The following is a 25,348-nucleotide window of genomic DNA, read 5'->3' as shown; positions in this document are numbered from 1 at the left end:
TAAAATCAAAATCATCAGGAAGCAAAACGTATTAGTACTGGTACTTTACGAATAATTACATTCAAAATAGAAATGAAACATCCTACAGTTTCAGAAAATGAAAATTTATAATCAACTTTTATGACAATTTCATGAAGTGATACAAAATAAACAACTTTGAAAAAAGATAAGCAACATGGGCCCAGTAATCTCAATTATTGTTAGAGAGGAAATACAAAATATGATTTATAAACTCAGCTATATCACTTATTAATATGAATTATACTTAGGGTCCTACAGAGATTTTTAAGTCATATTTTCATTTGAATATTTTCTAACGATTGATACTTCATAATCTGAAAATACAGTGTTTCAAATTCCTACTATTCATAAAAGGATATGTTATCAAATAAAAATCTTTTCCAAAGCATCTACAGCTGTTCAATAGTGGGAAACCACACCTGCTTATTATAATGAAATGACAAATTTATTATTAGAAATATACTGCCGGCTGTCTCTCAAGCATCATTAAACCAAAATCAATTGAAAACCAAGCACATAAAAGACACCCATACTACTGAGTACTTTTTTTTATAACGGATTTGTCAAAGAAATGCTATATATAACATATACGCACCTGCACACTTACCTGTTGTATTATTTAAATTAACAAACATAAATGACTTGTAAAAATTTAAGTTCACTGCAATAACTGTATTTGCAAAACAAACATTTTAAAATTAGGTGTGTTGTGCAAAGTATTAAAATAGATATGGATTTTATGGAAAGTATCATTTAACATTAAAAAAATTAATTTTTTTCATCAAAATAAACAAATGTTCCAAAATCTGCATTCAACAAATACTTGAAGATTTAGATGAAAAATTTTCATGGAAGGGGGGAAAAAAATCAACAACCGTGAATCCTTCACTGAGTTTTTAGCCAAAAAGAACAGAAATGAAATTTTGTGAAAATAGCTTCTTCAGTTTTACTTTTACTATACATCGCGAACCACCCAAAAGTCCTTTTTGGGAGGGGTGGGAAACCTTACTGGACACCAAATTAAAAAAAAAACAACAAAAAAAAAACCCTCTCGGTCTTAATGTGTTGTTGCTATTTCCGTAGTTCTCTTTTAACAGCATAATTTCTCGGTAGGTCGAAAATTGTCCAGGGTTTAACATTCACCTCCCCCCCCCCCCCAGTCCCGCTTCCTCGCAGCCAATCAGGGGGTAAGAAATCCGCTGTTTGGGGAGCTCCGTTACACAAAATACGAAAGACATCACTTTGCGCTCTCCTATTTTTCCCCAAGAAATATTTTGAAATGAGGGCGGGCTAGAAAACACATGAAATCAAATGTTCTATCAACTCCGGGGGAAGCCCCGCGGGCGGGCAAGGCCGTCCTGTAGGGAACCGGCCTGTCCCGGAGGAAGTTACTCCTCTTTCCAAATCATAGCTGCGGCAGAAAGTGATCTTCAGAGGGTCCGCCACCCGAGCCGCGCGCCGCGCGCCCCGCGTCCCCCGGCCAAGGGCGCACCGCAGCGCCTTCGGGTGCAAGTGTCACAAAGGCTATTATCTGCAGAGTATTGCCCGAAGCACAGGCCGAGGCGGGCTCACTTTATTTAAGAGTGGTCTACAAAGACTTGGTGAGAACCCACAGCTAAGGGGGTGGGGCGGGCGAAAAACCCCACAACGAATTAACCAACTGCGCCTTGGTGTCAAAAGCGTTCCAAGAAGAAAAGGGGGGGGGGGAGTTTGCACGACTCTACCACCGTGGTAAGGAAAACATGGACACACTTTCACCGAGTGGTTTTCCTTGAGACGTTTCAAGGACTGGAGAAGGGAGAGAGAGCTGGGAGTGCGGCTCGCCCGGGGAGGGAAGCGGCCGGAGGAGGGAAGCGCCAGCGCCGCCGCTCCGGGCTTCCTCTCATCCCCCCACCCCCTTTCTCCTCGAAGCAGGACGGCGCGGGGCGAGCCAGTGCCAGGCATCCCGGAGCCAGCCCGGAGCCGGCGCCCAGCGTCTCCCTGGCAGCCCGGCAAGCTCCGACGCCGGCCTCCGGGGCGCGGCCCCGACTACGCGCAGCGCGCGGGGCTCGGGGGCCGGGCGGCCCGACGCTTCCCCGGGACACCCCGCGCGGCGGCGTCCCGAGACCATCAGGTGGATGGTGGGATGGACGGGACGGGGGCGGGCAGGGCCGTCGACCCGGTGGCACCCGTCATTCCGGGTCTGGAATCCTCCCTTGGACAGAACTTTCTGACCCCGAGCGGAGCCAGGAACACGGTGGGCACGGCGGCTCGGGCGGCCGTGTGTGCGTGGTGGTGAGGGTCGGGGGGGGGGTGGCGGGTGGAGACCCGGGCGCGCCCCGGGCGGCGTCGCCCCCGCTGACAGATCCGCCGGGCGGCGGCTGCGCGGCCGCGTCCCGCTCAAACTGCAGCTCCCCTCCCCCGCCGCCGCCCCCGCCGCCGCCGCCGCCCGCGCGCGCGGAGGCCCCCGCCGCCCCAGCCCCGCCGCCTGCCGGCTCTGGCCGTGAAGCGCGGGCGAGCCCAGCGCCCGCGCCCCCGGCAGCCCTCCGAGCCCGCCGGTCCCGCCGCCGCAGCCTCCCGAGTCTCCGCTCTGCTCTTACCGACGGCACCGACTCGGAAGTTCCGCGGACTGCATTTGCTCTGAGTTAGTTTTGGTGATTTTTTTAAAGTGATTTCCGCCCCCCCCCCCCGCGGAGTCCCGGCGGCGCAGCACTCGCGGACAGGTTATCCCGTCTCTCCCGCTAGATTGATGAGATCGGGCATCACTCGAAAATGGCGCCGAAAGCGCTGGGGCTCCTCATTCAAATTCGTTAGAGCCAACCCCGCCGCCCCGGGGCATGCCGGGAACGCGGGCTTCGTTTCCCTCCCCCGCCCCCCCCCGCAGCTGTCAATAGCACTTCTGAACCCGCCTCCCTCCTGCTGCCCTGACATTTTTACGCACGCGCACACCTCTCTCCGCGTCCACGCCTTGCACATGCGCAGAACTGTGGTGGTGCGCCTCGCTCCGGGTGTGTTCCGCGCGGACCTCCTCCGGCGTGCGTGCGCGCGGCGCCTTTGTGGAGGGGGGGAAGAGACCTTGCGCGCTGTGGGTCGGGGGCCCACCGATAGCAGTGGGGCGGAGGACGTTTGCTTCACTGTCCGATACAAGTTAGAGTGCAGTTTAGGCGAAAAGAAAAGTGTTCTATTAAACGCCCGACGACGGAATGTGCCTCCGCCAGCGTGTGTGTGGAGACGCACGAATTTAAAACGGCCCGCGAGCGTAGCGCTCGGGCAGGCAGTTGGCCGCTTTACTGGAGCGAGGACACTGTAGCCTCGGAACAGCTCTGCGAGGTAGGAACTGTTATTCTCGGTTTGAAGACCAGAGAGCCAGGCCCAGAGAGGTTAAGTAATTTGCCTGTGGCAGCACAGGTATCCAACCCGCGGACGCGGCGAGGCCCAGCGGGCTCTTCCCTCCCGAGGTGAGGCTCCCCGAGCCCGGACCTCGGCTGGGGCCCAGCTCGACACCGGGGCTCACGCCTGTGATCCTGGCTACTCAGGAGGCTGACCTGAGGATTGAGGTTCGAAGCCAGCCAGGGCAGGAAAGTCTGTGAGTCAATAAACTTCCCTCTCCTCCCCCCCGGAAGTGGAGCTGTGCCTTAAGTGGTAGCGCGCTAGCCTTGAGCAGTAAACTTGAGGGACAGCGCCCGCGCTCCCGAGTTCGAGCCCAGGAGCAGCACGCACGCACGCACGCACGCCCGGGGCCCTTCCCTACCAGAGCGCCCAGATGGGTGTTTTCAGCAAATCTGGTTTCTTTTAAGCCGTGGGGCTCTGTCTTGGAGCTAGAAACCAACAGTGTGGGTGTCACTGGAGTGCCTTAAAATTACAGTGTCCAGTAAAGATGGGTTTCGGTTGTGCGAAGCTCGGAAAAAGTAAAGGCAGCGGCTACCGTACCTGCGCTGTAGGAGACACGCTCCCCGGGTTAGGCTTGCTGATTGCTCACAGCCCCTCCATGAAGCGCCACCTCATTTCACAGCTGGCGACACCTGAGGCCCAGATTGAGGTTTTTGGCCCCAAATGTTGACAGCTGGTAGGTAAACACCAGACACACCCAAACGTGTCTGCCTTAGAAAGTTGGACGTGATGGTATGACAATAAATGATGAGAAAGTCGTCAATATTTTAGCATTTTTCTTAAAAAATCTTTTAACAATTCATTTGCATAGGAGACATCCTTCTACCAGTAGGCTAGTTAATGTAAAATTAAAACAAAAAATCCCCCAAACTCTCAGCAGTGCATTGGAAGACTTATACCTGTAATCCTAGCTACTTATGAGATCTAAGGATTGCAGTTCCAAACCAGCCCAGGCAGAAAAAGTCTGTTCCAACTAGCCTTGAGCAAAAAAAGCTCAGGGACAACACCCAGTCCCTGAGTTCAAGCCCCAGGATGGTACCATAAAACAAAACAAAAAACCCCACCAAAACAAAATTATGCTCCTACATGAATACATTTTAAGATTATGCATGTGTTCTAAAGATTCATTTTAAAATATTGGTATTTCTTATTCTTGTCTAAAAGAAACAAAAAAAATCATTGTTGACTTAAAACACTTTTTAACAACTGTCCTGATTTTTTTTTAATCCAGTCTTTTTCTTTTTCCTCTTTTTTCTTTTCCATTAAAGAGGTCTGACCTTCCCTATTTCTGAGAAGTATTGACTTCATGGTACACATTCTAAAGCATTTCTGATTTGAATTTTTTGTGCATTTTTATCAATTATTAAACCTTCCAGTGAAAAAATTGGTATTTGTTTGAATCAGTTCCTATTATAAAACATTGTGATGAATTATAACTTTTTTTAATTGAAGGCATTCTAATGCTATTAAACTCACAAATGTGCTAACTTAATAAATATCCAATCCTTTGTATGTAAAATACACTGAAAACAGAATATTTTCTTTGGATGCCAGTGCCCATTCATATCATATAGATGAAACTGAAGAAATGGATTTTGGATGAAAAAATAACATGGCAGAGTAATGTGTTGGACATCTCCTGAATTGTGTACACCACTGGGTTTGAATCCTAGTTCTGCTACTTTCTGTGTCACTACTTATGACAGGTGATTTACTTTTTGTTTTTGGCCCTTTGTAAAAGCAATTTTAGTACCACATGGTGTAGTTATTGGGTAATTAAAGAATATAAATAAGCAAACATTAAAGGCCTTTCAACAGTGTTTGGCTTATTGATAAATGTTTGCAAGTTTTTTTAATAGCTTCTTTTAATGAGTTTTCAATTGCTATTGAAGGTTAGCATTCTTGTTCAAGAGACCTTTAAAATGATAAATCAGCCTGACGAATGATTTTTGAAAAATACTAGCAATGATTCTTGTCTGGTGAATAAGGATTTACTGTTTCATAAGAGTAATATATGGAAACAGGGCAGTTTTATTGCTTTTTCTGACTATTAAACACTCCAGGACAGACTAAAATATAGAAAGTAAGAAACATCCACATTTTTAACATCCAGAAATAATTTTTTTCCTACTTTTAAAATACATCTCTGGGAAGAATCTATTGGGAATCCTTGGATAATAATTGGGGAAATTTCTTGCAAGATAATGCCATCACAAATAGGTAAATAACACAACTTGGTGTTCTCACTGTAGAATTTTTCAGATTTTTTTTTTTGACAGTCCTGTGGCTTGAACTCTGGGCCTGGGCCCTGTTTCTGAGCTTCTTTTGCTCAAGGCGAGACTCTACCACTTGAGCTACAGCACCACGTCTGGCCTTTTCTGGTTCTGTGGTACTGAAGAATTGAAACCACGGCTTCATGCATGCTAGGCAATCACTCTACCTCTAAGCCACATTCCCAGCCTGAAAAAACTTTTGAAGTGGTGTGATAACATTTCTTGTGCCACTATGTGCCACTAGGTACTAAGTATGTACATGCATTTTCCCACTGAAGATTTACATTGCAATTATTTTTACCCTGTTTAAAACTTACATGGCGCTTTCTTAGAGGATTTAAAGTCTGATTTTATATAAAATCTTAATAAGCCAAAATTCCATGAAAACTTCTCTCAATTCACTAAAATGAAAACTTATCAATTCACTAAAATTGGGAAAAACAGAATCCAGAAATATAATTCTGTGCTTAACAAAAAACTGGCTTTTGAAAACTAAGAATTTTATGTTTGTCCACAAGGGGGTGCAAATTCCTGAATTATTTTTAAGAGGAAAAGAAAGAAAAAGCACTTTTCTACTCAGACGATCAAACTCACGGGTTAAAAAAATTAGAATACCCACGTAAAACTTTAATACTGTAAAAAAAGTGATATACTCAATTAGGGCATACATTTTCAGCTCTTCAGTAGTTAATGAATCCTACCCTAATCCTTTCTACCCACCTACTACATGCTCTTCTTGTTGTAAGTGTAAAATTGAAGTCATAATTTAAAACCTGGTGGAAAGTGGAATGCAATACCAGTAAATGAATAGTAAATATGGGTAGTGTTGAGAACAGAGGTCTTGTAATTTCAATTTTTTCTCCTCCTGTTGTTTCTAACGAGTAAGCTACAATTGTTGGCTGTTGGAATGTTGTCTTCAACATATTAACTTCTTTAGCTAAAACTTTAAAAAGGTGTAGGTCTGTTCATCTTTCAAGAAGGAATGCAAGCTTTTTTTTTTTTTTTTTTTTGGTTGGACATGGGGCTTGAACTCTGGGCCTGAGCGCTGTTCCTAAGATCTTCAGCTCAAGGCTAGCACTCTATCACTTGGGTCACAATGCCGCTTCCGGTTTTCTGGTGGTTTATTGGAGATAAAGAATTTCACCGCTTTTCCTGCCTGGGCTGGCTTTGAACCATGATCCTCAGATCTCAGCCCCCTAAGTAGCTAGGATTAAAGGCGTGAGCCACTGGCATCCAGCAAATGCAGGCCCTAATGAAAACATTTTTTAATGGTAACTTGAATTCAGTTGAAATCATTTAGCAAAGGTTTCAAGCTCTCTTTTGCTGTTGATAGTTCTCTGAGGTATTCTTACTTAAAAAAAAGACTTTTAAGTTGGAAATAACTTCAAATTTACAAAAGTTGTTAAAACCTAGGTTTGAAGAACTATCATTCATTTGCATAGTTGAATTCTCTTTTTATATGTATATGATTGTATTCATGTTTTTTTCCTGAACAATTCTGTTAAGCTACATAGACCCAGGCCCTTCACTCCTAACCTGAGTGTATATTTCTTGTAAACTTCATTAGTTTACATTGAAACAATACATCCATATTTCAATTTTATAGGTTGATTCTTCATAGCATTCCCTCCCCCTTCTAGGAGATATTCTTTTTTTTTTTTTTCCCACTGCTTTTGTTTTATTATACTGCTCCAAAACCATTTTGTAGATTAATTTACTTAGTCTACATCCCATCCATACACAACTCTAAAGTAACAGTTAATGAATGACAGAACAGGATTTATATCTACATATCCCAGCTTATACTCTGTGCTCCTGTCCACTGATGCTACTGTTTTCATATCAAATTCCAACCTCAGCTAAAAAGTAAAAAGTATGTTAAATGCTATAAATCAGTAATTAGTATTTCCTTGTTTTACTAGGAGATATTCTTATGCTAGTTGCTGTAAATAAATGTCAAATCTCTTTAACTTCCTTTTGCTTTGGAAATTATCAAGTCTTCATCTTTTATGACCTTGCCACATCTGAAATTGTATTCTTCAGATATGGCAATAGAAGGAGATGTTTAGGTTCTATGCCCTGCTTGTTGTTAAAATTGCCCTTATCCATTCTGATAATGGTTGCAAAATGACTAAGCAATTCCAGTCTACAGCATTCTCTTATAAGTGGTATCCTTCTATTTTTCCTATTTACCTATCAATCTACATGAACTTATGAATTCCTGTCTTTCTATTTGTTTTATCAATATTTGTGCCTTCCCCTTACCAACATTTATATATTTTTTTTCTGTAACACTTGAGGATAAGTTATATAGGTAACTTTAGCCTGTAAATATTCAACTGTGTAATTATTTTGATGTTCAAATTGTCTTAGATTTAACTAGCAAGCCCTTTTTCATATAGTGTTATGATATGCTCATTTTTTAAGGTAAGATGCTCCATTTTATCTCATACTTATCCTGCTTCAGCCCTGGAATAAGAATTTTTTTCTAAGGAGCTATTTCCTTTTAGTGGAAATGAAATTAGAGACAGAGTTTTATGTGTTCACTGATATTGAAGTGTTTTTGTTTCTTGGATTTTTAGGAGACAGAACTCAGAAGTATTTGTATATGTGTATATATCCATACATATTATGCATACACACCTATGTACATATATGTGTGTATATATATATGTATATGTATATGTATATATATGTATATATATATATATATATATATATACACACACATAAGTATACATAAGCCACCAGCACTCAGTTTGGCTTTTTATGTTTTTATTATTTTTTATTTTTGCTAGTCTTGGGACTTGAACTCAGGGCTTGGGCACTGTCTCTGAGTTTCTTTTGCTCAAGGCTGGCACTCTACCACTTGAACCACAATACCACTTCTGGCTTTATATATATATATATATATATATATATATATATATATATATATATATATATATATATGGAACTAAAGAAGTTTAAGCATTTGGATAGAGAAGAGTTTCTGGTGTGGGCAGTTCAGTGGATGTTTTATATCCTGAGAAAGGGGAAATGGGGGAATAAGTCTGGTTCATGTTGATATATATCTCTATCTCTATCTATCTATCTATATATATATATGTTTACATATATATATATGTTTAGTTTTTTCACCTTTTTACAAGACAGAGACTTACTATGTACCCTAAGCTGGCCTGAAACTTGTGATTATTTTGCCTTTAGTCATGTTCCATCACACCAGGCTAATTTATTAGATTTAGAAAGTTTAAATGCTCAGAGGTTTTGTTTGTTGATCAAATTAAATGCAGTTTAAAAACTTAAAAGAGGCTGGGAATGTAGCTTAGTGATAGAGTGCTTGCCTAGCATGCATGAAGCCATGGGCTCTATTCCCCAGTACCACATAAATAGAAAAAGCCGGAAGTGGCATTGTAGCTCAAGTGGTAGAGTGCAGGCCTTGAGCAAAAGAATCCTCAGATCTCAGCCTCCTGAGTAGCTAAGATTATAGGCATGAGCCACGGACATCCAGCTAAAAATTTTTAAAAATTACATCTGATGACATGACTTGGGATGAAGCTAATTTTGGAAATTGAAGAGGATAAGAATCAGGAGTTTATTAACATTCATTTCTTATTTATTTGTTTATTTATTTTTCTGTTGGTCATGGGGCTTGAACTCTGGGCCTGGGTACTGGCCCATAGCCCTTCAGGTCAAAGTTAGTGCTCTACCACTTGAGCCACAGTGACACTTCTGGTTTTCTGGTGGTTTATTGTTGATAAGAGTCTCACAGAGTTTCCTGCCTGGGCTGTCTTTGAACGGTGATCCTCAGATCTCAGCCTCTTGAGTAGCTAGGATTACAGGCATGAGCCACCCACACCTGGCCATTTCTTATTTATTTTTAATGAGCAGAAGTTGAGACTTTTGGTCTCTAGAAAATATGACTAAAAATATCTGGCTGGTTTTCTAAGATGAGTTTTATTCTACATTTCTTCCTTTCTTTCTTTTTCCCTTCCTTCCTTCCTTTTCTTTTTCTTTCTTTCTTTTTTTTTTTTGTCAGTTGTAGGGCTTGAATTCAGGGCTTGAATTCAGTGCTGTCCCAAGTCTCTCAGGACTTTCCTGTCTGGGCTGGCTTCGAACTATGATCCTCAGATATCAGCCTTTTTTTTTTTTTTTTGTCGGTCGTGGGGCTTGAACTCTGGGCCTGGGCGCTGTCCCTCAGCTCTTCAGCTCAAGGCGAGCGCTCTACCACTTGAGCTACAGCACCAGCACCACTTCCGGTTTTCTGGTGGTTTATTGGAGATAGGAGTCTCACGGTCTCTCCTGCCTGGGCTGGCTTTGAACCACGATCCTCAGATCTCAGCCTCCTGAGTAGCTAGGATTACAGGTGTGAGCCACCAGTGCCCGGCTTCAGCCTTTAGGATTACAGGCATGAGCCATTGGCACCCGGCTACAACATTTCTATTTTTTTTTTTAACATTTCCATTCTTAATCTATAAAGTTTATTATAAGACAAATCTGTAGGGAAATAAGGAGAATAAAGACATAATATTCTGTTGATTAAGAAATGCTTATATGTTTAAAACAAAAAGGCAGTTCTGAAGAAGTAATTTATTTTAAATAGGTAAGCAGCTTACAGCTCTTCTGGGAATACTTTTTTCTTATTTTTTCCATCATAAGATTAGGCCTTATGTTTTTAATTTAGCCTTTAATTTTTGCTATAACAATATGTTATAGCATATAGCCACAGTGAACTAGAACTAACGTGTATATATATGTTTCATATATACATTTACATATATTCATTTCAACTTCCATACAGAAAAATATCATGCATGGTTAATTGAAGGACTCCATCCACACCTTAATGGAAGATTTTATTTATTTATTTTTTATATTGGGCTTGAACTCCTGAGCATTGTCCCTGAGCTTTTCTATTCAAGGCTCGTGCTCTATCATTTTGAGCCACAGTGCCACTTCCAACTTTTTCTGAGTAGTTTATTGGAGATTAGAGTCTCATGAACTTTGCTACACAGGCTGGCTTTGAATCCAGATCCTCAGATGTCAGCCTCCCGAGTAGCTAGGATTATAGGTGTGAGCCACTGAGCATATTTTTAATTAAATGTTTGTGCCATTGGAACAACAGTTGAAAGCCAATGTGACTTAACAATAATACTTTTTATCAAACTGCAAATGTAGTTATGAAACCTTTTCTCTACTTTTAAATATGATCAAACTTCCTTTCCTTTTATGAAATTTCTAAAGTTTAATGATTTAAAAGCAATAAAGTTAGTATATACAATTATTAAAGTTCCAGGTTGGCCTTGATCTCTGATAATATCATTAATAATCTTCAATGTTATCATTAATTTATGATATTGTCATTATTGAACTTCATTTCTAATAATTGAATGCTAACATTTGTTTCTTTTGGAAAAATTGAAGTTTGATATCTTGTAGAATAGAAGGATATCTTTTATGCATCAGAAGGCAAAGTAGGAAAGAAGCAAAAGTCCTCTAGTTACCAAGAGTAAACTATTCTTACTCTAAGGTTACCATACGGATGCATTTACTCCAATCACTTTGGAACATTTTTATTGATTCCAATCTCTTCTGTCAAAAAGAAATAATCCAGGGCTGGGGGCATGACTCAGGTGACATAACATGTGCCTAGCAACCATGAGGCTCTAATTGCTAAATGTTAGCCTTATTTCCTTAAGATGTCTTAGCCAGAAACTTTCTAGTCTTCATAGAAAATCTTTTCATTTTTTATTTTAGGATTATTTCCAACTGCATTTTAATGTGCATTTTTATTCTATCACAGATTGGAACCAGAAACTCAGACAGTATATTCAGAACTGGTAGATACACAGGGTCAGCCACAGAATTGAAGACTATAAATAAGATCATTTATGAGGACTTTTGATAGTACCAGTGCAAAAGTGATATTCATAAGACACTATGTTGGAAATGAACATTTTAACTTGAGGTGGGGGGAAAGTAAGAGAAAATGAGGGAGCGGGTAACACTGTCTGAAAAGAAATGTTTTCATTACCTTCCTTATGTAACTGTCATCCCTCTGTACATCACCTTTACAAAAAAAAAAAAACCTTTGAAATCAAGTTCACTTTTCATTAACATATAATAAGAGATACAATGTACAAACTGAATAACATGATAAAGTGGTCAAATTAGACGGGCATATTGAAATGACAACTTTTCAGAATAATATACATTGTTAACACTCAATTTTCATAGAGGTTTTCTTCTCTCAACCCTTCCCCTTTATTTTGATGGCGCTAGGAAGGTTCTCTACTACATGAGCCATATCTTTGTTAGTTTTTGCTTTCTTCATGTTTTTGAATAAGGTCTCACTTTTTTTGCCTGGGCTGGCCTGGACATGTGCACACTACCTCACCCAGTTATGTATTGGTTGAGATAGGGTCTTGTGAACATTTTTTTCTTTGCATGGTCTGAACAGTTAATCACTAAAAAACATCTACATTATCTTACATCCCTTAAACAAAACCAACAATGCTGGGACATTTAAATTACAAGGAAAACAAAAAACACACTGTGCACCAACCTAGTCCAGCCAGGCTGGACACAAGGGTGGAGGAAAGGGAGGAAAGGGAGTAGGGAGTACTCCTGAGCAGGCGGCTGAGAAACAGAAATGGCTAGGGAAAAGACTGCTTTCAGATAGGAGGCTATTGACTGTCCTAATGGGAGGTGGTCAAGGGCCACTGTCAGAAGAGGGAGCTGGGGAGGTATGATAGGTTAGTGCATTCTCTACCAGAATATGGTGTTAGGGCTTGGAGCCACACCTGGAAAGCCAGTGACCCATAATCTTTGGCACAGCCTCATTTGGACCATAGATATCAGCCTACCCTTTCCACTGTGACCCTATTTCCTGAGGTCCACTTGGCTAGCCTGCCTTGTCAAGGACTTGTGGCTCTGCCACTCCTCAGCTCCCTGCACCACAGGACTGGGCAACCAGAGGAAGAGTAAGGTGGACAGTGGTGTGCGGAGGTGGGTAGTCCATCTGCTACCTCAGTTAAAAATACAAAGAAAAAAAAAAGCCAGACACTGGCTCACACTTACACTCCTAGGTACTCATGAGGCTACAATCTGAGCATCACAGTGCATCATCTCCAGTTAACCAGCAAAAAAAACAGAAGTGGAGCTGTGGCTCAAGTAAGTGGTAGGATGCCAACCTTAAGTGACAAAGCCAAATGAAGGCATGAAGCCCCAAGTGTAAGCCCCAGTACTTAGACATACACCACCACCACTGCCACCATCACCACCATCAACAACAGCAACAACAAAAACAAAATCAGCATCTAAAGTGAAATAATCAAAAAGGGAAAATATATTCTCAAACAGCTTGTGAGATCCCCACAGGGGAAAGCAGCATTAGGTGGGAGGCAGGAGAAACCAGTTCACCATCCATTCCAGGGCTCCCAGACTGTGAGTGCCAATAGCCCAGGCAACTGCATGCTTAGAAAACAGGGACTTGGGCTCTGGCAGAGGAAGATTACTAGAAGGTGGTTAGGACACCAGCATGGGGCTCAACCTTGTCCATCCTGCTTGCATAGCTTGGAAGCTAGCGGTGATGGACACCTAGAGATTCAGAGGCAGACCCAGTGTACACCTATGCATCCCTGGAAGTGTCTGCTTCGTCTTTGTACCTTTCCATGACCCAGACTTTGGCCATTGGAGGCTCACTAGAGGTGTGGGATAGGGTCAAGAGTGCAAAAGCCCTGAAGAAGGCAGTCTCCTCCTGTACTTAGGCCACCTCTCCCTGCTGTCTGCAGGGAGGAGCAAGAGCTGTAGACTCGTTAGGAGCCTCAAAAAAGGTCTCATGACCATTTTGCTCATAAGGGCTTCAAACCCAGATCCTCCTGATTTTAGCCTCCTGAGTAGGTGGGTTACAGGTATGAGCCATTGTCCCTGGCTTTGCCCCTAAAGTTTTAAATTGTGGTTAAAATATTCATGACAAATTTTCCATCTCAACTATTTTTAACTGTACAGCTCAGTTGTGCTAAACAGTCACAGTGTATGTGACCATTACCAACATCCATCCCTATCTAGAGATTTTAATACATTAATTTGAATAGTCATCAAGGTCACAGCCCTCAAACTTTTTCACGAAAGTATAGTTACTAAGAAGTATAGTTATTAAGAAGAGCCAGTGAACAAATTGCCTGAAAAGTCTGGGCCCAGCCAGGTACTGGTGGCTCACTCCTGTAGTTCTAGCTACTCAAGGGGCTAAGATCTGCAGATTGTGGTTCAAAGCCAGCCTGGGCAAGACAGGCCATGAGAGACTCGTATCTCCAAAAACTACATAAAAATGGAAAGTGGAGCTGTGGCTCAAAGTAGTGGAGCACTAGCCTTGAGCAAAAAAGCCCGGGGCCAGCTCAGGCCCTGAGTTCAAGTCCCATGACTGACAAAAAAAAGTCTAGGCTGAACCTAGAGCTTTTCTTTGGATTCATATTGTCTTGATTTAACATCAGTGCTAAAGTTAGTAAAGTTAGTATCTATGAAGGAGCCTTGTTTATTCAGTAGCTTTTAGTTCCCTAGGCACACTAAAGTCTGCCTTGTCCCAAGCTGGACATTCAGAGGCAAGTTCTAGGATATTTCATGGTTGTATAACATGTTTTTTCAGTTTACAGTTTAGTCAAGGCTATTTATAGTAGTGTGTGGCAGGGCGCAGACTAATTGATGCTTATCATTATGAGCAGAGTGTCACAAAAACTGTGAAAATTCACAGAATGAATATTCAAGAATATTCCTTTATAACATCCCATACTTCAACATTAGCAACGCCCTGAGACAGTCTTTTTGTATAAATAGAGCAATTGAATGTTCAGGGTCACAGACACTGTACTAATTTTTCTGCTGTCAGTGCAAGCCCTAGTACTGAGACTTGAATTCTGGGCATTGTACTTTTATTTAGTTTTATCAATTCCCTAGCTGGGACACTACCACATGAGCCACACCTGAAGTTCTGACTTTTTGCTGGTTAGTTGAAGATAAGTTTCTGGGCTTTGTTTGCCCATGATGTCTTTGAACCTCAAATCTCAGCCTCCAGAATGACTAGGTATTTCACACTTGTGCCTGGCAATGCCATATTGTTTCTGGGTCTTAGAAACTGTCTAGGGTATAATTCTCTTCTTGACAGACTATAGTTTTAGGAGACAAGCGACTGCAATGATGAATACTGGGGGAAGTCAACTAAAATACGCGTTTAACTCCCAATTGAGGGTCTTTCCAATTAAACCTGAAAGAAAAAGAGTTATGTATAGCTAAGAAATAGCACTTACTCCTTTCTGGTACTATACAATCACTTTATACCATCCTAAGAAAAAGCAATAGTTTTTTTTTCACTGTTTCTTTCCTTTTTGCTTTTTTTTCTTTTTTGAGGGGTAACTTATAAGCACTCTAGTTCTCAAGAAAATACACTAGGAATATTTTAGTATGCTTAAAAATATGTTAAGAGTGATAGATCTCATGCTAATCATCTCACCAAAATAAAAACAAAAAAGAAAAATATTTCAGTTCTCTTCAAGAAACAAAGTAAAGCATTAGAATTTTCTTGGCTAAGCTCAACCCACCCAGAAAGCACAAAGCTCAGATCAGTATAATTTTAAAGAGGAGATAGGAGGCATGAAAGACGCTGCTGAAAATAAGAAGGCTAAAATAAACTTAAGTACTCTTTAAGTAAAGCATTCACAAAATCAACAGAGGCTTCTGATGTCTAATTCTTAAGGATTCTTATCTGGTAACGTAAAATACCAGATTACGAGTGTGTGTGTGTGTGTGTGTGTGTGCGCGCGCGCGCGCGCGCGCGCGCGCGTGCGCGCACGTGCGCACGCAAGTTCTTAAAGGATTCTTATCTGGTAACACTATAAAATATCAGATTACGAGTGTGTGTGTGTGTGTGTGTGCACACGCGCGCCAGTTCTTAAGGATTCTTATCTGGTAACACTGTAAAATACCAGATTACGAGGGTGTGTGTGTGTGTGTGTGTGTGTGTGTGTGTGTAAAGAGCTTGAACTCAAGGCCTTGTGCTTGTTAGGCAAAGTCAGTTATTTTTTAGATAGAGGCTTGGAAACTGTTTAGGTATAATAATTCTGTTCATGAGAGATGCCTATCCACATTTTCTGGCTTGGCAAGCTGGGGCCTATAATCCTCCTTATTGGTACTTCTTCCCCCACCCCCTCCCACCCCAACACACACACAGCTGAGATGACTGGTGTGTGCTAACACACACCCAGCTTTTTTCATTGGGATGAATCTTGCTAACATTGCCTAGGCTGGCCTGGATCCTAGATCCTTCCAGATTCTAGCTTTTATAGCTGGGATTACAAGCCTGAGACATTATACCTGGCCAGTTACACTCTTTTTTTTTTTTAAAGGACAGAACTATAAAAGCTAATAACTTCACAAAAAAAATATTTGACATGATCTTATTTAGTGAGATTTTTTTCAAGAGTAATAGTTGTCAATTATGGCTTCAAGCATTAATTCATGTTGGATTGCTTCTATTCAACATTATAATGCCTATACATAAAGGAATTACATGGGATTTACTTTTAATGGAATCTCATTATCTTTATAATATATTTAGCATTCAATTTACAAATTATGGAGCACTAGAGTTAAATACTAATATGTTTATACAGGCAGAGTAATACCATATTATAAGGAACTAAGCAAAGATCAAAAGTAAACATGTAAGTTTCACTAGGGGAATGTGGAATGTTTAACTGACTCATTTTCAAACCATTTGAAATTATGTGGAAAACAGGAAAGGGAAGAATATCCAATTTAGGTGTGCAATTTGCTTGGTTACTGGGGATGTTAAATTCCTTTTACTCTGTACATTTTGATTTAGCAACATGAATGCTTTTCTCTTTTATAAATTATTTTGTAAAATAACAAAATTTTACAGGTGAGAACACTGAAGCTCATAAAACTTGAGTTGTAATATGTAGAGGAGTCTGATATGTATCCGAATTTGTCCTCCATATCCATGTTCTTAACAACTATCTTCATAATTAAATGCATCAATATATTATAGAGAAATTCTTAACCAAAAATAAAAAAGAAATTTTGGAATATCAATGTCCTCAATTTCTCTCCCACTTCCTTTCAGAGTGCTGTGTAGTTTTTAATGGAAAAAACATTCTGAAATTATCTTCAGCTTTTTCTTCAGAAAGGGGATTATTATGTTGTCTAAGTAATTTAGCAAGTCTTTCATAGACCTAGATTCCAACCTTAAACAATTACCTTGCAAAATATTAGTCAGTCAGTTGTATTATTTATTTATTTATTTATTTTTGTCAGTCATGAGGCTTGAACTCTGGGCTTGAGTGCTGTCTCTGCACTCTTCAGCTGAAGGCAAGCGCTCTACTGCTCGAGCCACAGAGCCACTTCCGGTTTTCTAGTGGTTTATTGGAGATAGGAGTCTCACAGACTTTACTGTCTGGGCTGGCTTTGAACCATGATCCTCAGATCTCAGCCTCCTGAGTAGCTAGGATTACAGGTGTGAGCCACCAGCACCTGGCAGTTGCATTATTTTTCCTGTGGAAAGAACACTTTTAACAAATTATAAAGTAAGTCTTTGACCCTTTAACTGCTTCTCAGAACAAAACTCAAGAATAGAGGAATATCCAGCAATCCACAAGATAAAACCTACAATACCATATGTGCATTTTAAGATTAGGCACAAAAAAGAACTTGTGGAAAAATGACCTATAACAAAGAGAATATGCAGTCAAGCAAAAGTGACACTAACCTGACACATTATAATTAGCCAACAAGCATATTATAACAATGTGTTTGAGCTGGGCGCTGGTGGCTCACACCTGTAATCCTAACTATTCAGGAGGCTGAGATCTGAGAGTTGCAGTTCAAAGCCAGCCCAGGCAGGAAAGTTCGTGAGACTCTTATCTCTAATTAACCACCGGAAAACTGGAAGGGAAACTGTGGCTCAAGTGGTTGAGTGCTGGCCTTGAGCTAAAACTCCCAGGCCCAGAGTTCAAGCCCTACAATTGACCAAAAACAAATGACCAACCAAACAAAAAACCTAATTATATTTGAAAAGAAGACACATAGAAGCCTTTTCTTAAAACCCAAGTTGCAAGGTTTAAAACATAAATATATGAGGCGAAAACTTCAAAGAAATGGGATTCTTAGCTGATTAGACATGGCAGAAACAAAGGCTTAGTAAACATATACATGGCAAGAAAAATCATTCAAAATGATAGAAAAGTAATATTTTTAAAAGTGACAAGAAAATTAATTAGTGAATGTTGGGACTTAGTTCCAAAGACCTCATATCCATGAAATTGAAATCACTAACAGAGAGAAGAAATAGTGATAGAAGAGATATTTGAAAAACAAAAACAATGCATTATCCTGCCCATGTAATTGTAGCCCCTCTGTACAGTATGTTCTCAAATAAAATTAAATTAAATTAAAAAAAAAGAAAAAAACAACAATGGCCCTAAAACTCAAATTGGTTGAAAATTATTTATCTACAGATCTTGCTCAATAATAATAAGAAAACTGCATCAACACATATGTAAATTGTTGATCAAAACCAGTGATAATTTTTTTTAAATCTTGAAAGCAACTAAAAGAAAGTACATGTTATAAGAGAACAAAAAATAGGAATTACAAGCCAGGCGCTGGTGGCTCACGCCTGTAATCCTAGCTACTCAGGAGGCTGAGATCTGAGGATCGCGGTTCAAAGCCAGCCCGGGCAGGAGAGACCGTGAGACTCCTATCTCCAATAAACCACCAGAAAACCGGAAGTGGCGCTGTAGCTCAAGTGGTAGAGCGCTTGCCTTGAGCTGAAGAGCTGAGGGACAGCGCCCAGGCCCAGAGTTCAAGCCCCACGACCGACCAAAAAAAAAAAAATAGGAATTACAGCAAATTTCACATCAGAAACATTCCAAATAAAAAGACAGTGGAAGGCTATACATGTGTAGATTACTATGACCCTTAAAGCAACCAGAAGAACAAGTTATAGATAAGTCACTAAAGGAAACAATGAACAGGTAGAGCAAATAGCAAGAAGATAGACTTAAGTCTAATCATTTAAATAACTACATTAGCCGGGCGCTGGTGGCTCACGCCTAGTAATCCTAGCTACTCAGGAGGCTGAGATCTGAGGATCGCCGTTCAAAGCCAGCCTGGGCAGGAGAGACCGTGAGACTCCTATCTCCAATAAACCACTAGAAAACCAGAAGTGGCGCAGTAGCTCAAGTGGTAGAGCGCTCGCCTTGAGCTGAAGAGCTGAGGGACAGCGCCCAGTCCCAGAGTTCAAGTCCCACGACCGACAAAAAAATAAAATAAATAAATAAATAACTACATTAAATGTGAATGACTTAAACATCTAATTAAAAGGTAAAGATTGTCAGATTGAATATAAACAAGACCCAGTTAGGCACTGTCAATAAGAAACACTATACATACAAAGACAAAGACACATTAAGAGCGAAAAAGTGTATTCCATATTTTCTAAGGATAACAAAAATATAATTAAAAAAACATAATTGACCCTTTGACATAAGCAACAGTGTAGAAATAGAAATGAGAAGAAAATACATTTGTGTAAATGAAATTATGCAGAGAAATAAATGTAACTTTAGTGTTATAGAACATGAAGAAACTGTTAAATTAAAATGTTAAACTTAGAAGAAATTATTTAGCTCAAGCTATTTCTGTTTAAATGCCTTTTTCTGTTGTTGGTCACTGTGCTTGAATTCAGGGTCTGGGTGCTGTCCTTGAGCATCTATGCTCAAGACTAGTTCTCTGCCACTTGACCTACAGCTCCACTCCTGGCTTTTTGGTGGAACTGAATTGTCTCATGGACTTTCCTGCCCCAGCTGGCTTTGAACTGTGATCCTCAGATCTCAGCCTTCTGAGAAGCTAGGATTACAGGTGTGATCCACAATTGCCTGGCTTTAAATGATTTCTTCTCATATTAAAACAATACTGTTCTTAAAAAGGACAAAAAGTGGGGGAGAATGATGTATTACACTGGCCTGACATTTAGCCAAAAGAAAGATGGTGTGTCTATATTAATATGAAATAAAGTAGATTTCAGAGCAAAGATTAATATTACATTTATACCTATACAGGTCATTTCATAAGAATAAAATGGCAAGCAGTCAGATGGATGTAATTATTATAAATGTTTCTTCGTCAGCTAATAGAGCTTTGAAATATGGAAGCAGAACTATAAAGGACCATATGATTGTCAGAGATGTTGATATTCCTCTTTCAATGATTGTAGAACAAGTATATACTTAGAAAGTTAAACTCAACACTATCAACCAATATTACTTTTCTGGAACAACTACTAACAATAATAGATTACGCATAGTGTTAGAAGTTTGTAAGTGAAACATAAACCCAGACAGACTATATTCTAGTCCACAAATCAGCAAACTACAGCCCCAAGACCAGTCTAGCCTGTTTTTGTTTAGCCCTTGAGCTCAATCTACAGTACTGCCAATAAAACAAACAAAAAACAAAAAGAATTTTAAAGGGAAAAATATTGTGAATCGAGTCAGATCTTTTACTTAATTTTTTGAACAGTTATGGTTACTACTTTTTTTTTATAAGGTTATAGAGTGTCATATTTCCTCTGTCCTCAAAAAGGTAGGGGCAGAGGGAGTGACACTTCTAAAGTGTTTAATTTTTAAAAATTATTATTATAAAGGTGATATACGCAGGGGTTAAAGTTATATAAGTCAGGTAAGTAGTATATGTATTCCTTCCTTCCTTTATTATTTATTTTATTTTGCTGGGCCTACAGCTTGAACTCTGGGCCTGAGCTTCTTTTGCTCAAGGCTAGCACTCTACCACTTGAGCCACATCCCCACTTCCAGCTTTTTCTTGAGTAGAAACTTAGAGGAAATAAGAGTCTTACGGACTTTACTGCCCAAGCTGGTTTCAAACTGTGATCCTAAGATCTGAGCCTACTGAGTAGCTAGGGTTACAGGCATGAGACACTGGTGCCAGGCAAGAACACATTTCTTTTTGGATAATGTCAACCCTTCCCCCCCCCCCCCGAGTTTTTTCCTCTCATCTCTACCCACAAGTTGTATAGTTCATTTTCAACATAGTTATCTAGTGAGTACGACTGTTGTATTTGTTAATCTTTGTCCCTCCATTTCTATGCCCTCCCTTACACTTCCAAAGGAACAAACAAGACAAAAAAAAACAGAAAACAAGAATAGAAATGAAGATAAAAGTAAAGCATACTTAGGCATTTCTTGTCTGTAAGATAAAAGTTGGACTACATAACTTGGAATTTCTCTTTTTCGACTAAAATTATAACATGTATGACTGCAATGTCTAGAGTGATTGGTAGAAATCATTCTTATAGTTAATGTTACTTTAGATTTCAAATTGATATTAAATACCTGCTTAATAGTAATTTGAAATATTAGAAATCAGTGAATTTTCACCAAGTTGCATTGGTAAACATGCACAAAAGATCCTACTCATAGCTGGGCACTGGCTCACGCCTATAATCCTAGCTACTCAGGAGGCTGAGATCTGAGGATCACAGTTCAAAGCCAGCCTGGGCAGGAAAGTCTGTGAGATTCTTATCTCCAATAAGCCACTCGAAAACTGGAAATGGGGCTGTGGCTCAAGCGGCAGAGCCCTCGCCTTGAGCTGAAGAGCTGAGGGACAGCGCCCAGGCCCACAGTTCAAGCCCCACAACCGACCAAAAAAAAAAAAAAAAAGATCCTACTCATTTCCCAACCAAAAGTCAGGTTTTTTTTAGACAGGTTTTTAAGTCACTTTGGAGTTTTAGAGTAATTTCAAGAGCAGTATGTCACCTCTGACTTGTGTACTTTACTCAGTGGGTAGGGAAGGAGCGAAGCTAATTCAGAATATAATAGCTCTTGACATAATTAATATTCTTTTTTTTTTGTCAGTCATGGGGCTTGAACTCTGGGCCCAGGCGCTGTCCCTCAGCTCTTCAGCTAGCACTCTACCACTTGAGCCGCAGCGCCACTTCTGGTTTTCTAAGTTTATTGGAGATAAGAGTCTCCCAGACTTTCCTTCCCAGGCTGGCTTTTGAACCTCAGCTCTCAGTCTCCTTAGTAGCTAGGAACCACCAGTGCCCGGCTATAATTAATATTCTTAAAAGTCAAAACCTCAGGGGCTGGGAAGGTGGCTCAGTGGTAGAGTGCTTGCCTTGCATGCATGAGATTTTTTTTCTCAGCACCACATAAGCAGAAAAAGCTGGAAGTGGTGCTGTGGCTTAAGTGGTAGAGCGCTAGCCTTGTGCCGAAGAGGTAAGGGACAGCACCGAAGCCCAGAGTTCAAGCCCTACAACCGGTCAAAAAAAAAAAAAAAAAAAGTCAAAACCCCAGAAACTAGAGGACAGATTATATAGGTTTTCCTGAATGTATCAGTTAAAAAAAAATCTTAAAATTTACTCTTCCTAATTATATACTTTGTACTATTTCAATGTAATAACTCAAATAATAGAAAGTTCAGGATCATGGTAAAATTACCAAAATCATAGTTAATACCAAAATCACATTTTTTTGTTTAGTTTGCCATAGTGAATTTTCACCTGTATGTCTGCTGTAGTTTTAATCTCAATGGGTTTCACCTTTCTTTTAAAGCTAAAACTTTACATTATCCACACTTGATGCAGGCACAGAATTGGTTTTAACTCACATTCTTTTGCTGCAAAATAGCTGCAGAAATGTGGACCTCACTTGGTGATGATGTTTTAGAAAGTAGAAAAGGCTCTGTGATAGTGTACCATGTGTAGGTAGGCGTAGATGATAAGAATAATCTGTTACCTTTTTCTACTACAAAATTAGTCTGATAGAAGAAAGAGACCCTATATATTGCCTAATAACTTCATGTGCCTGTTCTAAGTGATGCAGGGCTATATAATATATAATAATAACTAATAATATATAATAAATGCGGGAAGAATAGAAGAGTTCTAAGATTGGCTTTTCTCTGATAGGAGGTACAATACTTTTCTGGGGTATCCAATGTTATTTAACATTTTTTGATTGCCATTTTAAAACATTGCTTTGAAAGAAAATCATGGCTGTATATAAAATATGTTAATATGAAATCTGTATACAAGCACATTATTTCAGATTAAAGCCAGATACAGATGAGCTAGGCTGGTGGCTCATGTCTGATTCTTACAATCCTCAGTACTTGGGAGGTTGAAATTGGGAGTCCAGTGGTTCACACCTGTAATCCTGCCTACTTGGGAGGATGAGATCTGCAAGACCTAGGCAGAAAAGTTCTTAAAACCCCATCTCCAAAAATAAACAGCAAAGAAACAATGCTGGGAGCATTGCTCAAGTGGTAAAGTGCCAAGTGAGCAAGCAAACTGAACAAGCAAACTGAGCAAAGGCAAGATCTGAGTTCAAACCCCAGTACTAAGGAAATAAGGGACAAGGGTTCTGCAGTTAAAATTAAGTTTAAGAAAGATGGCCAGTAGTACAGTTTATGAGCACAGACTTGAATCAGGCAAGTGCAAGTTCAAATTCTTCTACTGAAGGTCGAGAAGAAATGGCAGAGGAAGATGATCAAGGCTAGAAAGAATAAGATTGATTCAGGAGTATGTCCAATTGATGGGAATTAGGGATTATAAAGGAGCAGAATAGAATTTTTTTTTTTACCTTTTCTATTTTTTGAGACATGATCTCAGTAGGTTGCTCATGCTGGCCCTGAACTTTCATCCTTCTGTCTCAACCTCTGAAGGAAAAAAAACGTTTAAAAATAGCTGCATAGATGGTGAATTTTAAAGCTTGAAGGAATTTTAGAGATCATTTAATCATTTTGCAAAGGAGACTGGCATCAGTTAAATATCTCACCTAAGGTCTCAATATTTATATTGCCATCCATTTGTATTACTTTGGCTTCCTTACTGACAAAATGTGGCCCATTTTATTTTCTGCTACAGTATTTCTTGCTATTTTCTGATATATCTAAGTTGCAGAAGATTAGACTGAAGAATTTGAGCTTTGTCCTTTCTTTCCTCCCCCTTTTTAAGAAATATGTAACTGTTATTGGTTTATTTGCTTTGGCCAGTCTTTTCATGAATTAAGTGGTGTACATGTGAGATGAAACTGAAGCAAAACTACTGGGCAAGCATTTTTTTTGAAAATAGGGAAAGATAGATGTGATACTTTGAAAAATACAAATATTAAGTGGAAATAAGAATACAATTACACTTCTATCCTCAAGCTAAGGGTATCTCTTTCTCTGTTATTTGTTTTTAAGTGTCTCTCTATGTATCCTAGAGTGGCCTCAAAACCTTCCACCTTTCTTGCTTCCTTTTCCTAAGTACTAAGATTATAGGCATGCACCACCACTCCAGGCTTATGGATAACTTTTGAACATGATAAAAAAAAAGCAAATAGTATTTTGAAGAGTAAATTATTCTTTGTAGGTTTAAATACTAACCTATAATGGGGATGTAGCTCATTGTAATGTTCTTGCCTAATATGTAAGAAAACCTGGGTTTTATCATTAGCACTGAGAAAAAAACTTCCCCAGCCCTAGCAAAAACCCTAGATACAAATTTATTAATCTCAATTTTTAAAGGTAGTCCACATAAGATTTTTCCTTAGATTTGTTTTCCAATATAGAATTATGGTAAAAGAGAATATGGTGGCTCAAGCCAGTAATCCTAGCTATTTGGGAAGTGGATATCAGGGAATCAAGGTTTTTAGACAGCCCAAATATATAAGTTGTAGAAATTCCATTTTAACCAATGGCTGGCTATATACAGTGGTGAACACCTGTTATCCAGAGGTGAAGAAAAGCACAATGGCTATGCACAGTGACCCATACTTGTCATCACCAGGCCCAGCATGAGTGACTTTACCTTAATAATAACCTAAGCAAAAAAGGGACTGGAGATGTGGCTCAAATGGTAGAGCACCTGTCTAACAAGCTGGAGGTTTTGAATTTAATCCCAAATATTAAAAAAAAAAAGTTGATCCAGATGCTAATAGCTCATGCCTATAATCCTAGCTCACAAGGCTGACATTTGAAAATACATGGTTTGAAGCCAGGCCACGCAATTAAGTCTGTGAGACTCTTACCTCTGATTAACCAGCAGAAAACCAGAAGTGGTACTATGGATCAAAGTGGTAGAGCAGGAGCCTTGAACAAAAGAGCTCAGATATAGTGCTCAGGCCCTAAGTTCAAGCCCCATGACTGACAACAAAAAAAGTTTTTCTTACAGTAGAAATTAAACATAAATGTTGATCTAGTTTTAGGAATGTACTCTAAGAAGATAATTTAAAATGCTAAAAGATTTACACATAAAAATTCATAGCAATATTGTATTTATACAGAAAATAACTGATTATGGAAATATTACTCCATACAGGGAATATTATTCAGCTCTTGAAAATCATTTTGAATTGTGTTACATAAAAAAGGCAGTATACATAATTTCAATTTCATCAGCTTAAATAACTCCATGGAAGTATGCCACTACCAATAGTTCCCTTCAAATAGTAGAATTGTTTTTTTTTTCTTGCTGTTCTTTTAAAAATATTTTTCCTAAGCTGAGCATTGGTGGCTCATGCCTGTAATCCTAGCTACTCAGGTAGCTGAGATCTGAGGATTTCGGTTCAAAGCCAGCCAGGCAGGAAAGTCTGTGAGATTCTTATTTC

At 39.7% G+C, this 25,348-nt stretch overlaps 1 long non-coding RNA gene across 2 annotated transcripts in view; it reads right to left on the bottom strand.

Annotated features, from left to right (window-relative positions):
* LOC138812181 (uncharacterized) overlaps positions 1-25,348 on the bottom strand; it is a 64,695-nt gene that overhangs the window by 27,944 nt on the left and 11,403 nt on the right. The window contains exon 1 of one of the 2 annotated variants that reach the window (XR_011367564.1): positions 2,601-2,829. The exons of the other annotated variant lie outside the window; for it this stretch is intronic. This is a non-coding gene — a long non-coding RNA (uncharacterized lncRNA). Of the gene's footprint in view, positions 1-2,600; positions 2,830-25,348 lie in introns of those variants that run through there. 2 annotated transcript variants of the gene reach the window in all.

Source organism: Dipodomys merriami, unplaced genomic scaffold, assembly GCF_024711535.1.
Source record: "Dipodomys merriami isolate MVZ:Mamm:240054 unplaced genomic scaffold, mDipMer1.0.p SCAF_56, whole genome shotgun sequence".
In the NCBI taxonomy this organism is placed as follows: domain Eukaryota; kingdom Metazoa; phylum Chordata; class Mammalia; order Rodentia; family Heteromyidae; genus Dipodomys; species Dipodomys merriami.
Note: the sequence above shows the minus strand (reverse complement) of the source record. Positions and strands in the feature narration are given on the sequence as shown.